This window comes from Tiliqua scincoides, chromosome 2 (genome assembly GCF_035046505.1).
Source record: "Tiliqua scincoides isolate rTilSci1 chromosome 2, rTilSci1.hap2, whole genome shotgun sequence".
NCBI lineage: Eukaryota > Metazoa > Chordata > Lepidosauria > Squamata > Scincidae > Tiliqua > Tiliqua scincoides.
In genome coordinates this window covers 188,095,872-188,111,001 of record NC_089822.1, presented here as the reverse complement: position 1 = coordinate 188,111,001, position 15,130 = coordinate 188,095,872, and positions in this window count along the sequence as shown.

Below are 15,130 nucleotides of genomic sequence, written 5' to 3'. Positions count from 1 at the left end.
TATCTTCTGTCTTCTTTTGAGATGAAGAATTGCACAAATTGGACTTCCATATATGTGGGCTTGAAACCAGCTATATTAAATTCCCTGGAGTCTTGTCATAATTTCAGCAGACGTTAAAACAGGTTCTGATATATTGTGCATCAAACCATAAACCGTTTGTCGTTTTGTTGCCTGTATAAAGTATATAGAAAGGGGAGAAATTCTTAAGGCTGGAATATGTCCAAATCACTTGTGGTCACAGTGTAACAACTCTAGAGTAAATGCAGCATAGACTGGAGCCTAAAATCTGTTTATGCATTGTCCAAGCAAGTATCTATGTTCCCCCTGCTGGAAAAGTTGCAGCTTCTCACAGAAGAGGGAGCCCATGTCACAATTCCTGTCAACATCACAGGCTTTCCCTTCCTGACCCCTAAACTGACTCTGCTGCATGAGTTAAAAGCACCATCCATTACTACAATAATGATGAATTATAAGAGGATGTTCTTATTGAAACAATATTATTTGGCACTGCTATGGTACTGGTAGGTTATAATTACTGTCTTACTTAAAGAGCAGATGAGGTTATAAACCTGTTTCTGGATTGAACTATTTAAGACTGCAGTCGGGGGTGCTCACAAGATTAAAAATTCCTTCATATAAACAATAATGACAACCTACAAACATACCAAGTTAGCAGGTCAGAGAGAAGCTCAAGCTAAACTCCTCCTCCCAGATGTCTGTCTGTCTCTTGCAACCATGCAGTTTAAAATGGTATGGACCAGAAACAGATGTAACACTGTTTCTGAAAATCAAGCCTCGTCTGTCTACTTAGCCTCCTTTAAACTTTTAATAAAACCAGGAGTCAGGAAAATAAAACCAGGAGTCACAAGATCATGAGCAATTTACTACAGCCAATGAGATGCAATGCTAGAATCAAAGGATCATTTCAAAGAATGGAAGGCCTTTCAAGATGCTGTGAGTGGCTAAGAGCCAATGTTGACACTGGGTTATTGGAGACTGGGCCAAAGCCTGCTCTAGGTCCCCGCTGGGAACTCCCACCTGCCTCTGGATGGCACATCAGGCACTGCCACTGGTACTGAGGAATCAGGGACTGAACTAGCCAGGTAGACCTGGCTGACTTCTGACGCCATCTCTGTCAAGAGCTATGATCTCATTGACAAGGAAGAAGGAAATTCTCTAGCACTGAAAACTTGTGTAAGGTCACCTACTGTTCTGCAAACCTTCCCCAATGAATGAATTCTAAAACAAAGTGCAAGCTGGTTATATGGCTTCATCGTGCTTTTTGAAATATATGCAATGGAAACTATCTTGAACATTGCAAAAGCCCCATTTGCAGGCATCATCATGCCAGTGCTGCAGTGTACCATTCTTCTCATGGAGAGAGGTGCACAGAGGCCAAAGGACCTCTGACCTTTCTAAGCACCTTACAAATGGTGCCACCTTAAGTCACAGTCTGAACAGCAGAGTGATGTTCTGTGTTTGTTTCTTGTTTGTTTCCTCTTAATTAGCCTCCCAGATGGAGCAGAGGCAGGTGATTTTTTCAGTGGTGCCCTTTTGTTGTCAGACCCTGGCTGGAGCAGGCTGTTCAGCTTGAGTTTCAAGCACGGCACAGCTGTTCCTCAGGCAATTAGTCTTCCTTTGCGCACATGAAACTCCACAGTTCCCCCCCCTTCCCTTCCCGTCTCTGCTTGATGTTTGTTCAGTCTAGCAGCTTGTCTAAACTCTCCATATGCACATGTCCTCCATAAATTTGCTGAACATGTATTGTGATAACATTACCCTTAACAGTTCCGTAAGTACAAAATAACTGGGCTGTGTCTGACTCTGGCACTTGGTTTCAAAGGTTTGTTTGCCCCCTTTTCTTAATGAACCTTTAGCTGTGAGCTCATTTCTTGCAAAAGATGAGGAATGATGCTATGGCACCTGACAGGGTTTATGTAAACAGGCATGTTTCAGAGTACTTTGGGGTAAAGCTTATCAAGCTGTGATAAGGTCAGGTGAAATATCCACTTAAGGATCCCTTGAACATTTTACTTGTACCTTTTCACCTTTCTGGCTGTGAAACCCATATCATACTTAATTGGCTGTGCAACTCTTACTTTGGTTATCTACTCTTATTTTTTCTGCATTTTAAATGACAAACATAAGTGGACTTTCCCCACCTAAACATTAAGTCCAGTTATTTCTTAGGCTCACTGATTCCGCTTAATTTACCATCAACAAATCAATGAAATGCGTCCATGACAGACTTGTGTTTACATTCATTTCCCCCAAAAACTGTCTTATGTTCTAGATCCATTACTGATATATTACTGTCTGTTGTATACTGTAGGAAACCTTGTCAGATGGGAATTCTCATGGAAGATGGGCTCCATTTATTTTATACAGATTTTGTTGGGTTATCACAAATGTTGTTATGTCAAACTCAACTCCATAATTTTTGGACTCTGAACATTTGGCAAACCTCCACAGGGGACCTACCTCATCAGCATTCACTCCATTCGCCAACTGTAAACTCTACGCTCCTTTTCCTTTTTTCTGCCCACTCTCCTCTTGGTGGGCTGGCCCATCCATGAGGCTGGCTGAGATATCATTTCAGGATGGGGATTCACAAAAGGCCTCTATCCACCAAAGATAGGTGTTTACAAACTGTGTGTCAGCCACAATTCATGTTGAAATGCTATATATGTCCATTTTGCTCAGTATCTAACTATAACTTTTAAAATTAATTGATTTCCCCCCCCCTACCTATATTGGATCATTCTGCTACATCACTTCATAGTGCTCTTCTCAGGTATAAAATAAGTTTAACTAAATTGTGAATTATACTTTTTAAAAAATCTCTATTCAAAATGCATATTGTACAAACGAAAGCTTTACTCCTATACACACTTACTTGGAAGTAAGCTCTACTAGCCACAGTGGGACTTACTTCTGAGTAGACAGGTATAGGATTGCACTGCAAATTTATCTGTGGAGCCTGGGATGTACCCAAATCATTCAGATAAGGAAGGAAGCAATGTTATTATGGAAGGGTTTATGGGAAGTGAGATTTAGATTAGATATTGGGAAAGCTCTCCTAACATAAATGCAGTTAGGCAATTAAACGAGTTGGCAGAGGTATTTATGGAATCATCTTCCTTAGAAGTCTTGTGGAAAATACTGTTGGACTGTGTAGCAGACATAACTTATAGCCAGACTGTGCACAATTGTTTTAGCTTAGGAGGCACTGAAGTTTGTGCTGCAACAGTTAAAGGAGCATTCTGTCTAAAAACATTGGTAAGTGGCAGCTCAAAGCAATCACCCATAAGGTTACACTGTTTGCTTCAGAGGCTGTTAAAATTAGGTCAGACTCTGTGAATAAATACAAATATCATATGTTGTCATGAGAATGTACTATTATGGATTTTAGCGTGATTTAATGTGGCTGACAGCTTTTTATTCTGTGTGCCTTATTTACTTTCTGAGATATTACAATATGCAGATATTAGGCTATTAATATATCTATATCTATATAGTATAAGATATAGATATTAGATCTTACGCTAAAAAGACATTAGGATTCATTCATTCATGAGCAAACCAACGGAAATGTGGGAGATCATTAGTGATCATTTCACTGGAAGGCCAGTTACTCTGAGCTTCTCCCCCTTAAAACTGGGATGATAATATTGGTCAACCATAAGTGATTCTTGTAAGATTTACTGAAATAGTGCAGGTGTAATGCTTTGAAAATATTGTTATTATTTCTGATGTTGAAATGATGGCAAGTTCTTTTGTACTTATATACTTTATTATTTCAAACACCCACCTTTGGCTTCTCCCTCACTCCCAATTTGTTTTGCTCACTATACCATTTCAGTTAATACCATTTCAGCTACTTTATACCATTTCAGTTAATCTAAAGGTATTACCCTATTTTAGCTGGGGAGTGGGTAGGTGGGGATTATTTCTAACAGACAAACACAGTTACCTACAATTTTTCAAATTGTTTGTGTAGATTTCTGCATTAAAACAGCTGCTTCTGACACTACGCTGAATGTTGATTGGATTGGATCACTTTCATGAAAAAGAACATGATTTCTGGCCAAAGCCCTTGGGAAAATGTGACCCTAACTAGAATCAAGCTGCTGTACCTGCTAATGCCTTCTTGTAGCCTATCCCTTCATGACTGGAGGCATCAGGATAGCTTGGCATTATTTATGGCTAGAGGCATGAAAGTTGAGTGAATTCTCTTAACTAAATTAGCATTTTAGGATTTCTACCACCTACATGGTTAATCCATCAGGAACAGCTTATTTGTCTCTCAGAAACCCTATGACTCCACTTTAAGAGCTTTTTTATAGACTAGTATAACCTAGAAAGTGAACTTTTAACATGTTTGCACTTCATTGAGTTAATACATGTAAAAGGAAGTAGGGCCAGAGTTCTTATTTGCAAGTCTTATTTGAGTAGTACAGTACTTTACTACCAAAGAGATTATGTTCCTTGAATAGGGACAAGCATTCAAGTTAATTGTCCTTTGTTACACCTGAAGTCTTGTGCTATGCACGACCCCACTAATGTAATGATGAACCAAAGAATGGATTCAGAAAAGGCTGCTGGAATCGGTTGTGTGGAATTTGGGGTTGATTTGTTTTCTGCTTCAGCAGTTGTACCCCAGTGTAAACTGAGAGTGCTTTCCAGAACATTTCTCTATCCCACTTCTTAAAATTTCAGAGCTGCAAACTGGACAGGTTCATTAGACTGGTAGAGATGACACATGCAGAATAAATAACAATCTACAGCAGGAGCCCAAACAATAAAAGTATCAGGTAACCAATAAGAAAACCTCAGAAAGAAACAAATGATCTTACTTGTGAGAAGGGCTGGTGCCAGGCTCTTTTGCACCCTAGGCAAGGCTAATTACTCGTAAATACGCCTCCATTTTTATTGGTAAGACTTTATATTCCATAGCATTATTGTGGTATTTATCTTAAAATAAAGAATATAAACTGTCAGTTGCATTTTTACATGGGTTTAAAAAATCTAATCTGTCTAAAACTGTGCCCCTCAAAAGGGCAGTTTACAGCTCAAATGGCAGTACTGCACCCTACGTGGCTGCCTGGTTGACCTAATGATAGCACCAGCCCTGCATATGCCCAGAAGCAAAGGTTTTATAATCCACTTATATTTTCCTAACTGTGTTTTTAAAGAAATGCAGTGAGAGTAGAGAACAGTCCAGAAATTTGATATACAGAAATACTTTGACTAGCATGGAAGATACATTCCCCAAAGTTGAATGCTACGTGAAACAAGGCTATTGGAGGCCCAGTCCTATCCAACTTTCTAGCACTGACGAAGTTGTGCCAACAGGGCATGTGCTGCATCCTGCAGTGAGGAGGGGCCAGTCATGGAGGCCTCCTCAAGGTAAGGGAACATTTGTTTTCTGACCTCAGGGTTGCATTGCTGTTGCATTGGCAAAGGAAAGTTGGATAGGATTGGGCCCTCAGTTGATTAATAGGGAGGAAGCAGGCACAGATTAGCCCAGAACCAATACTACTCCCATATATTAAGAATGACTGTCAATCACACCAGGACAAAAAGCACCAAATCAGTACTAAATGAAACCACTTTATCAAAGGCAGAACTGTACAGTGCCAGAAAAGCTGGATGCTAAACAAAGTATATAGGTGGGGAGTCAGTCGTGTCATGGATCCCATATCTGCGGATTTAGTTATCCCCTATGCTCCCTCCCCCCGCACATTAAAATTGTTTAAAAACTTACTGGGGTGAAGTGTATTTTGCTTTAAAACAGGGGTGGGCACATTTTCAACTTAGGGATCCTGGACCTTCAACAATTGTATAGAAGAGGGAATTTCAGCAGGTGTAATGTGTCATCTCACAGATGACATGCTGCACCTGCTGAAATTCTCTCTCCTACACAATTATTAAAGGTCCAGGATCCCTAAAGTTGAAAGTTTGCCCACCCCTGCTTTAACAGATCACTTTAAGCATTTAAGCTTACAGCATGACAAAATCAGGCTACAGGCATCCTGAATATTTAATTAAACTAGTTCTAACACTACTTTCCTGTACATGCTTATGAAAAACACAGGGAAAATGAGACTGGGGGAAGGTCTGGGGTTAATTCTGTCATGAACCCAGGACTATTTGAAGCTATTGGGCTACCTGAGACAGCACATAGCTCTGCCCCCCCCCCCACCAGTTCCATCATCCCTTTACCTGGCTCCTTTGGACTCTTTGAATCAAAGCAGAACATTTGAAGCATGCTGGGATACCTCCCCGAGTGCTCTACATTTCTTCCTTTGTTTAAAACAGTAGTCTCTAAACTTTTCAGCCAAAGTGCCACATCAAATATCTGGCCACAGTATTGAGGGTCAGAAAAAAAAAATTAAATATAAAATTTAAATAAATATATTAGAGATTGTGTTTAGATGAATAAATGAATGAATGGGCTCAAATGTCCAGGATTTCTCCAAGCACCAACACAGACCAAGAAATAAAGCACACACTTAAATGGACCTCCATTCCCCCACCCCACAAGCACAACTCCAGTTGTGTTTGGTCAACGGGGCCACAGGCTCTCAGGGGATCATAGGCTGACCATGGGCTGGATAGAGGCTCACTGCAGGCCACATCTGGCCCCCGGGCTGGGGTCTGAAGACCCCTGGTTTGAAGAGCCCCTACAGATGAAAGAGCAATTTTCACCTTCCCCCACCAGGCTCTTTTGGAGGGCTGGCAGATAAAGAGGAGCCAGATCATTGTGCAATTTCACTCCTTCCTCAGTGTGGGCTCTTTACACAATGCAAGGCATGCTGAGAGTGCACCCAGCATTGCCTGCTTTGATTAAAACAGCCATGTGGAGAAAGAGGCCATTAAGAAGCCAGGTCTGTCTGCACCAGCGAGGGGGGAGTGTGGCAGGTATTTGTTTGCTGCCCCTCACTCAGGCCTCAATCTGCTACCTGATGCAAACAGGCTCATCTGCATCATAAGTGGGCCGGCCAGGCACAAACCTTTTGAGTCAAAGCGAGTTGAACAAGAAAGTTGAAGGCAAAGCATTTGGACACACGAATGAGGGGAAAGAAGGAACTGAAGTGCTGAAAGGAAGCTTGGATGTTGGGTAAGGCACAGAGATGCTAAGGCATGGTGATCACACTTAGAAGCAGAAGTGGGAAATTACAGGAGGGGGAAAAAGGTAAGTAATCCTAAAAGAAAGAAAAAATTAAACGTGGTTTAAAATTAAGCAAAAAAGTGGGACTGAGAAAATCCAGCCCCCTGAAGGAAAATCCCTTTGTGTCAACTCAAGCACCCAGAGGAAGTGTTAGCTGCAGTTCTGAGAAAGTATGACTTGGATGGAGTTTCGGTGAAAACTTTCCTCCTTCTTGCCTCATTTTTCATTTACTTGAAACGCGCACACATTGGAGTCAAACCTCTCTGAAGAGTGGTGAAAGCCGCGGAATCCCCAGCCATCACGCCGAGTGCCAAGTCCGCTGCTTTAATTCCAAGCTCAGGTTTTACTTAAAAATATTGTTCTGGGCTGTTATTTTATTTGACAAGAAAGCCAAGAAGACATTTAAACTGGTGGGAACTACAGGCTCGAGAAACCTTTTATTAAAAAATTGCCCAAAATTACATGTATGGTTTGCTCGTGTGTTTATTCAATAATTCATCGCTTAAAGGGGTTGTGCAGCCTGGCAGCACTTATGGAGAATAGCAAATGTTCTCATACATGGAGGCTGTCGGATCTTCTTTCCAGACACTCAGTTCTATGGTGTTCGTAGTGGAACACCTTTGGAGCAGAGGTTGCTCCCGAGAATGAAAGAAAAAACTGAGATCAATGGTCCAGCTAACCCAGTGGTTTGTCTGTGACCGCAGCTAGATTTATATCCCTTGACAGCAATGGCTGCCCTTACGGCAAATGTCAACCACAAAATATTTCAGGAGATCTTCAACAATAAGATGCTTAACACTATGAGCAGCTGGACCAGAAAGTTAAACTAGAGGAAGGTTGCGATGCAGTGATCGCTATGCCAACGCAACATAGTCATTGGTGGTGTTGCAGGGGCATCGTAAACTAACCCTTGGCCTCATGCCAGGAAAAACATCATGAGCTAGCTTTGTTCCGGTGGCAAGCACTGCCTTCTTCTGAAACAGCCCAACAGCATTCAAGATTTGGTTGCGTAATGGGTAATAGAATGGTGAGGGAGAGTGCTGAGGCAGGAATGTGGGTAATTCAGTGCCACAGATTCCTAAAACCATGTCAGCCACCATGTCAGTTAAAAATAGAGAAGGGGGAGGGTTTACGTGGTTCAGTGCTCCCCAATATGAAAAAAAAATGCCTGAAAAGTTGGCAGAAATAGGGAAAGGCTTGTGTATTACTGCCTCATGTGCTAGCTTTTCAAACACAGGAAGTTTTTGACAGGGCCTCCAAGAGGAATTTTATCAGGGGGTACAAAGTTTCTTTTGGGCCCCTTTCCAAGGGGGGAGGAGATGAAACAAGGTGACAAGGGTGGGCAGAACAGGGGGGGGAAGCAAAACAGGGCAGGGAGAGCGTTGCAACAGCTGGAAAAAACTTTGAAGCCCAGCTCTCCCAGGCTTCCCAATGCAGGGCCCAGGTCTACCTGCCTATGCAGCATCAGCAGCTGAGTACACTAATATGGAAAATCAAACACATTCCTAAGGGCCCCATCCTACCAACTTTCCAGTGCCGGTGCAGCCGCAATGCAGCCCTGAGGAAAGGGAGCAAACATTCCCTTACCTGGAGGAGGCCTGCCTGCCTCCTGCCTGCCCCCCTACCACAGGATGCAGCACGGCTGCACCAGTGCTGGACAGTTGGATAGGATTGGGCCCTAAGTCTCTCTAAAATCGTATTCAGGCTCACGCTAGAATGCAGTGTCCTGTTTGCACCAAAACATACTTCTGCAGCAGCTGAAGCCCAGCAGCTGTGTCCTTGACTCCTATACACTCCTTCATGCAGGCAGATCCACAAGTCGAAGAGCTACAGTAGCAGACCAGTTTTCTCCCAGATTCAACACTGTGTTAAGGAGTGTCATGTATAGTATTCCTTGGCTGAGCATATAGCAGCAGCTGTGCACCAGCATCCCAAGCAGGCAGTGATGCCAGGTGAGTTAGGAAAAAATAAGACCCCAGGAAATTTCTAGGCCCCCTTCTTTGGCTCCTGGGCTCACTTTTTGACCCTGGGCCCAGGTCCAAATTACCCCCTTATCCCCTCTTATGGCCCTGGTTTTTGATATGGGTTCTCTGCTACCCTTGCATCTGAAACTGAAGCAGTATAGTCCAGGAAGTACTATATAACATGGTTTTGCCCACATACTCCACAATAATATGTGGAACAAGGTTTGGATTAAAATTGGACCACATTTGTTAAAACCAATGTCAATCAGTGGGCTATATAAACCCTGCAGCAGGTCTTATCTCCAGGCAGTCTTTCCCCTTTTGTGCAGGCCCCTAGCCTGGATGAAACAAAGTGCAACTCTCTAGTCCAGGGGTGCTCAATACGTCGACCGCGATCTACCGGTCGATCGCGAGGCAAAATGAGTCAATCGCAGGCTTCTCTCCCTTCCACACATCCCTGGGAGTGAGCCCCGTCCTGGGAGTGAGCTCCCTGGAAGTGACGCTCCCTGGGAGTGACGTATCCCTGGGAGTGAGCCCCGTTGACTCTACTGGGGCTGACTCGTGAGTAGACCTGGAGAGGAGCCGCTGGCAGGCTTCTCTCCCATCCACACATCCCTGGGAGTGAGCCCCGTTGACTCTACTGGGGCTGACTTACCTTTCCCCTGTTTTTGCACTGGTATGTATGGAGATCTGCCCCCCCCCCACTTCCATCTGTTGGTTCTGTGTGCAAGGGGTTTTGCACTGGTCTTGCTGTGATGTCTATATAGAGATCTTCCCTCCCTCACACCTTTCCCCTGTTTTTGCACTGGTCTGTATAGAGATCTGCTCCCCCCCCCCACTTGTATTGGAATTGAGGAAGATCTGGTGAGGAGGTAGCTGTGGTGTCAGCAGTGGCCCCTTTAAGGGTAAGGCCTGGGCATCCAGCAGAGTGTGCTGCACAGCTGCAGCCACTTGAAGGCAATAGGGCCCTCAGGAATATAAGAGTACCTGAGGCAGGAAGGGCTTCACTTATTTATGTGAGTCAGCCTTTTCCTACATGAAGATCATTAAGTCCAAGTACTGTTCCACCATGACTGATGAACATTTGGAAGTGTGCTTGAGGCTGGCTGTCAGCAGCTACTGTCCGACTATGCATCCTTGGCTGATTCACTTCAGTGCAAGTCATCAAAGTAAACTCAAGTAATTACAAAAAATGTTTATAGTTAATTATGTTGTGTTGTGCAATACTGGCTCATGCGGTTATGCAAGGTACACCAACATACATTGTACACATAAATGTTATATGTTATGATGGCGTGAACATTGTAAAAAAATTCTGGTAGATCTCCGGGCCTTGCTGGGTTTCAAAGTAGCTCTCGAGCCAAAAAAGTGTGAGCACCCCTGCTCTAGTCCCCCTTTGAGCATTCCAATCCTGTCTCAAAGCTATGGATCAACTTCTGATTGTCCCAGCTTCTCTATGCCAACTGCCAAAGGGGGGATCATGGAAACTGAATTGCACCACCTCCCCTAAGCCAGAAAGCCTTTGCAATCCATGCCTGAGAGGTCACCATCCAGTATCCACAAACCAGACAGCCTCTTGAGATTGGTTTTGATCACCCGCCCCCATGACTCTTGCTTTCCTCAGGGTGCACACCAAATCTCTTTTTCTACTCCTTGTCCTGCACTATACCTGCCAGTTGTGACCAACTGGTTAACAACACCACATCCTCAGAACAATCTGGGGTAAGTGAAAAAATTCCTCACCAAAAGCCAATCTAATGAGGAACAAAAAAAATATCCAACTTGGCTCCTCAGTCACAACCAGTTAGCCTAAAAACAAACAGGAGGATGAGAGGAAATCGCCAACAGCCTCAGCCAAACTCAGCCTGGGAAAGTGACCAGCTAACACAGCCTCACTGACTCCACTCCCTTTCCCATAATCACCCAATGCATTACTAGAGTTTTCTCCATCTTGCCTCATGCAAGGAGGAGCAGGTCAAAGTCCCTCACTGTCAATTTAGGTGGTAGAAAGGCTGAATTCTGCACATTTGACCTGGATCCTAGGACACCAGCTGTGGAACATTACACAGAAATGCATCCTTTTTATAAGATCACATGACTCCTGCCTCCTCCTGCATACCTGGATATTTAGGAGTATGTATTTTTGCTCATGATTACAATGCACAGTGGGTTGTGAGAATTAATTTGTGTAATGTAGGCTATTTCACTCAAGTTTGCATTGCATCAGTAAAGCTGTAGTATTAAAACAGTGTAAGTAGGCTTAATGAGAATTTGCTAATTCCCCAGCACATGCCCCATTGGCACAACAATGGTGCTGATGCAGCTGTACCAAGGGGGCATACGATGCATCCTGCATTGGGGGGTAATCATGGAGGCCTCCTCAAGGTAAAGGAATGTTTGTTTCCTCACTTCAGGGTGCATTGCGGCTACATCAGTGCTGGAAAGTTGGATAGGATTGGGCCCTCAATTAGGTTTTGACCCTAATTCATTCATTAAATGAATTAGGGCCAAATCCTAACCAACTTTCCCACACTGACATAGCTGTGCCAATGGGGCATTTGTTGTTTCCTGCAGTTGGGTGGAAGTCCCGGAGGCCTCCTCAAGGTAAGGGAATGTTTGTTGAATTCCTCTTATATAAAGTAACAGTAGCAACTCTAATCTTGAATCAAAATGTACTTATGTTGAATATTTAAATATCCTATTGCTGTTTAAATGTAACAATGACACAACAAAGTCAATGTCCTGGGATTATCCTGCCTGCTATTTCTTGACACATAAATAGAGCTTGCTCTCCTAATCTCACTTCTCTGAAAACTTAGTGATAAAAATCAAGACAAATAAATGATATTAGCTCATGAACAGGAAAAAATAGAACTAGAATAGACAATGCCTAAATAGAGTAACACAAGTATGATTTGCAACAACACTTGGGAATGAAGAATTTAACATACACATCAGCTTAATGTGACACGAGTCTCTGAATATTATGGGACAGCAAAGATACATGTTCAGAATTCTTGAGGGATCAACTTTGTTATTTCCCTTCAGTCCTTTGGTTAATTAACCCTATTTTTAATTAATAGTCAGCTTTTCTTATTTGGTTGCTGTTGATAGAAACGTGTCAAATAGCATTGCTTCTTGACCAAGGTAATCATGTTTCACCTTTGCACAAAATATACTACCGACATGTTTGCTATTCTTACAGGCTTGGTTTCAGAAACAACACTGAACGTAACTTTATCTAGCCTTGATCATCTTCACCAGATTTGCAGCATCACATTAGAAATGACTATGCTGCATGCAGGACACATACATGCAGGAAAGAGATGATGATGATGATGATAGCTTTGCAAGGTGTAGCTGCTGCAAATGGAGCTGTAGCTCAGTAACAGAGTGCATGCTTTGCATGCAGAAGACTCAGTTTCAATCCTGGCATCACCAGGTAGGGCTGGATAAGACATCTGAAACTTTGGAGATCCACTGTTGGTCAGTGTAAATAATATTGAGTTAACTGGATCAACAGTCTGACTTGATAGAAAGCAGCTTCCTTTGTGATTATTTCAAGGCTGAGGAAATGTTAAAAATGATAAGGAGCTTTCATAAAGTGGTATAGTGGAAGAAGCTTGCTAAAGTCCTTTTCAGACACAGAGAGTCTTCGCACTTATGGAACACTGTCAGTACACCCAGTGAGCACTACCCTCACTACTATGCCCCTTGCCCTATTCTGTTGTCATCCTCATGATTAGGGATTCTCCATGCTTACAAAATATCTGAAATGGGCTTAAGATTCACCAAGAATCATTTCACAAAATATATTTGGCAATAGTTCCATTCTTACTTGTTTGCATACAAATCCAGAATCACAGTTTCTGAGATAATACACCATCCACACATACGATGCACTTTGGTGGGGTGGGGAGTTGTGAAATGAGTTGTTGGAAAAACCAACCTGTGGTTAGAGATGTCAAGCTGACAGTTTGCTAAGACTTATACACAGACTTGCACACACATGAAACAGATGCTTAAATGACAAAAGAAATGCCACAAAAACTGACAAAGTTCATATTGTATTTCAGAATGTCTGGCACAAGTTCAGTGTACACATCTGGCAAGACAGTAGAAAAAAAGATTGCTGTAGATGTGAGTTGGGTAGGACTGAAACTATGTCCCGCATGATTTTGCATTGTACACTCTATCCAATGGCCCGCAAGAAATATGTAGCTTCTTATTTAAACAAGTGGGCAGATTGTTCGGACGAGACTCAGTTGAAGCACCTGTTGTCTTCTGAGGACCCAATTATAATTGAGACAATGGGGGCTTTTCTAAAACATCTCTGGGAACACCGTAGCTCAGCCAATAGCATTAGAGAAATGGGTGGTAGATCAGGGAATTATTCTTTAGGTTTGTGAACTGTCTGTTTGTACATGTATGCACATATTATGCCAATAAAAGTTCTGTTACTGATTACTTACAGTAGAAAGAAAAGTGCAAGTTGTTACTATATGGTGCAATATTACTATATGACCCATCTACTGGCATGAGCCATGCTGATGGACATAGTGATGGCAAAAATAAAATAAGCTGGGCTCTGGCTTTAACATAGAAACAGCTCTATGCAATATAGTATGCTGACCAAAGCACAGTCAATCATAGGCATAATGCTGAAATGATATGATGCTGGCTGTGATTATATCCCAATAAAGTTAGTCATGACTAAGTCCAATTGAAATTAATAGAACTTGACTCATTTCTGCCCAGCCCACAGGTGCACACATTTGGTCCCTGTTGTGTATATGCAACATTGGGCAGAAATGGCTTAAGTTAGACATGGTTAACTTGTCTCATTTCAAGGATGCTTAAATATTACTAGAATTCTTAGGATACCTAATATCCTGCAGAAACTGAATTCTGTTGAATAAAATGGTTAATCCTGAATGTGCTGGAAGCAATATGAAATGTTCAATTTCAAACACAAATACAGGGGTCGTTTTTAGATCATTGCAATTCTGTATTGCCATTTGAATTTGGAAAGTCATGAATGCTGACAGCAGATCGAAAAGTAACAAAGTCATCCAAACATTCTTGTGGCAGTGGTGCAAACGACTTCCTTCCATGTCCTAATCTGTTAGGAAGAATGAGCCATTGCCCTAGCGTGAGCTGAGTCAAGCAAGGGAAATCTGGATCCTGCCGAGAATTCATCTTCTGATATGCCGTTCATGCATGGGAATTAATATTTCTTATTACCCTTTTGTCTGTGTTCCCTGTAATAGAAACTCCTGTCTAGACTGAATGGCTACCCCACATAATCCAAGTAATATCCAGTAAAATCACTCTGAAATGTGATAGCCATAGTTATCAAGGAGAGCCAGGATTAAGTTGATTGATTGAACAATGGACTTCTGGTTTTCGACATGATCTTTATGTGTCTCTGAAACAAAAGTTACACACACACACACACACACACACACACACACACACACACACAGAGAGAGAGAGAGAGAGAGAGAGAGAGAGAGAGAGAGAGAGAGAGAGAGAGCTAAAAGCACTTTATTGCAAAGTAAATTACCATGTTCAGTAAATGTACTGTCATACCCTAAATCGAGAAAATGTAGCAACATAGCTGAAAAAGAATAAATGGTCAGCAGCCAGAAAGCAATCCTTTCTGTTACAGCCTAATCCTAACTAAATTTCCATATGGGGATGCAGCAGCACCAGCTACACTGCATCCTGCAGGGGAATTTTGGTTGCTGAAGGTCTTTCTCCTCGGTGTAAAGGGTAAAGAGCTGCAATGGATCAACCTGTGCCAGTGATATCAATGGCACAAATCTGAGTTGATGCATGCAGGCAGATCAGGACCAGAAGGGGAGATAGGATACAATGCCTCCTAGGCCTGATTCATCCACCTGATCATCATGCTGCTTAGAAAATGGGCAGCCCAGTCCTAACGTACTCTGGAACAAGCAGGCCGCCTGGCCTGCACTGTATCCAAGTC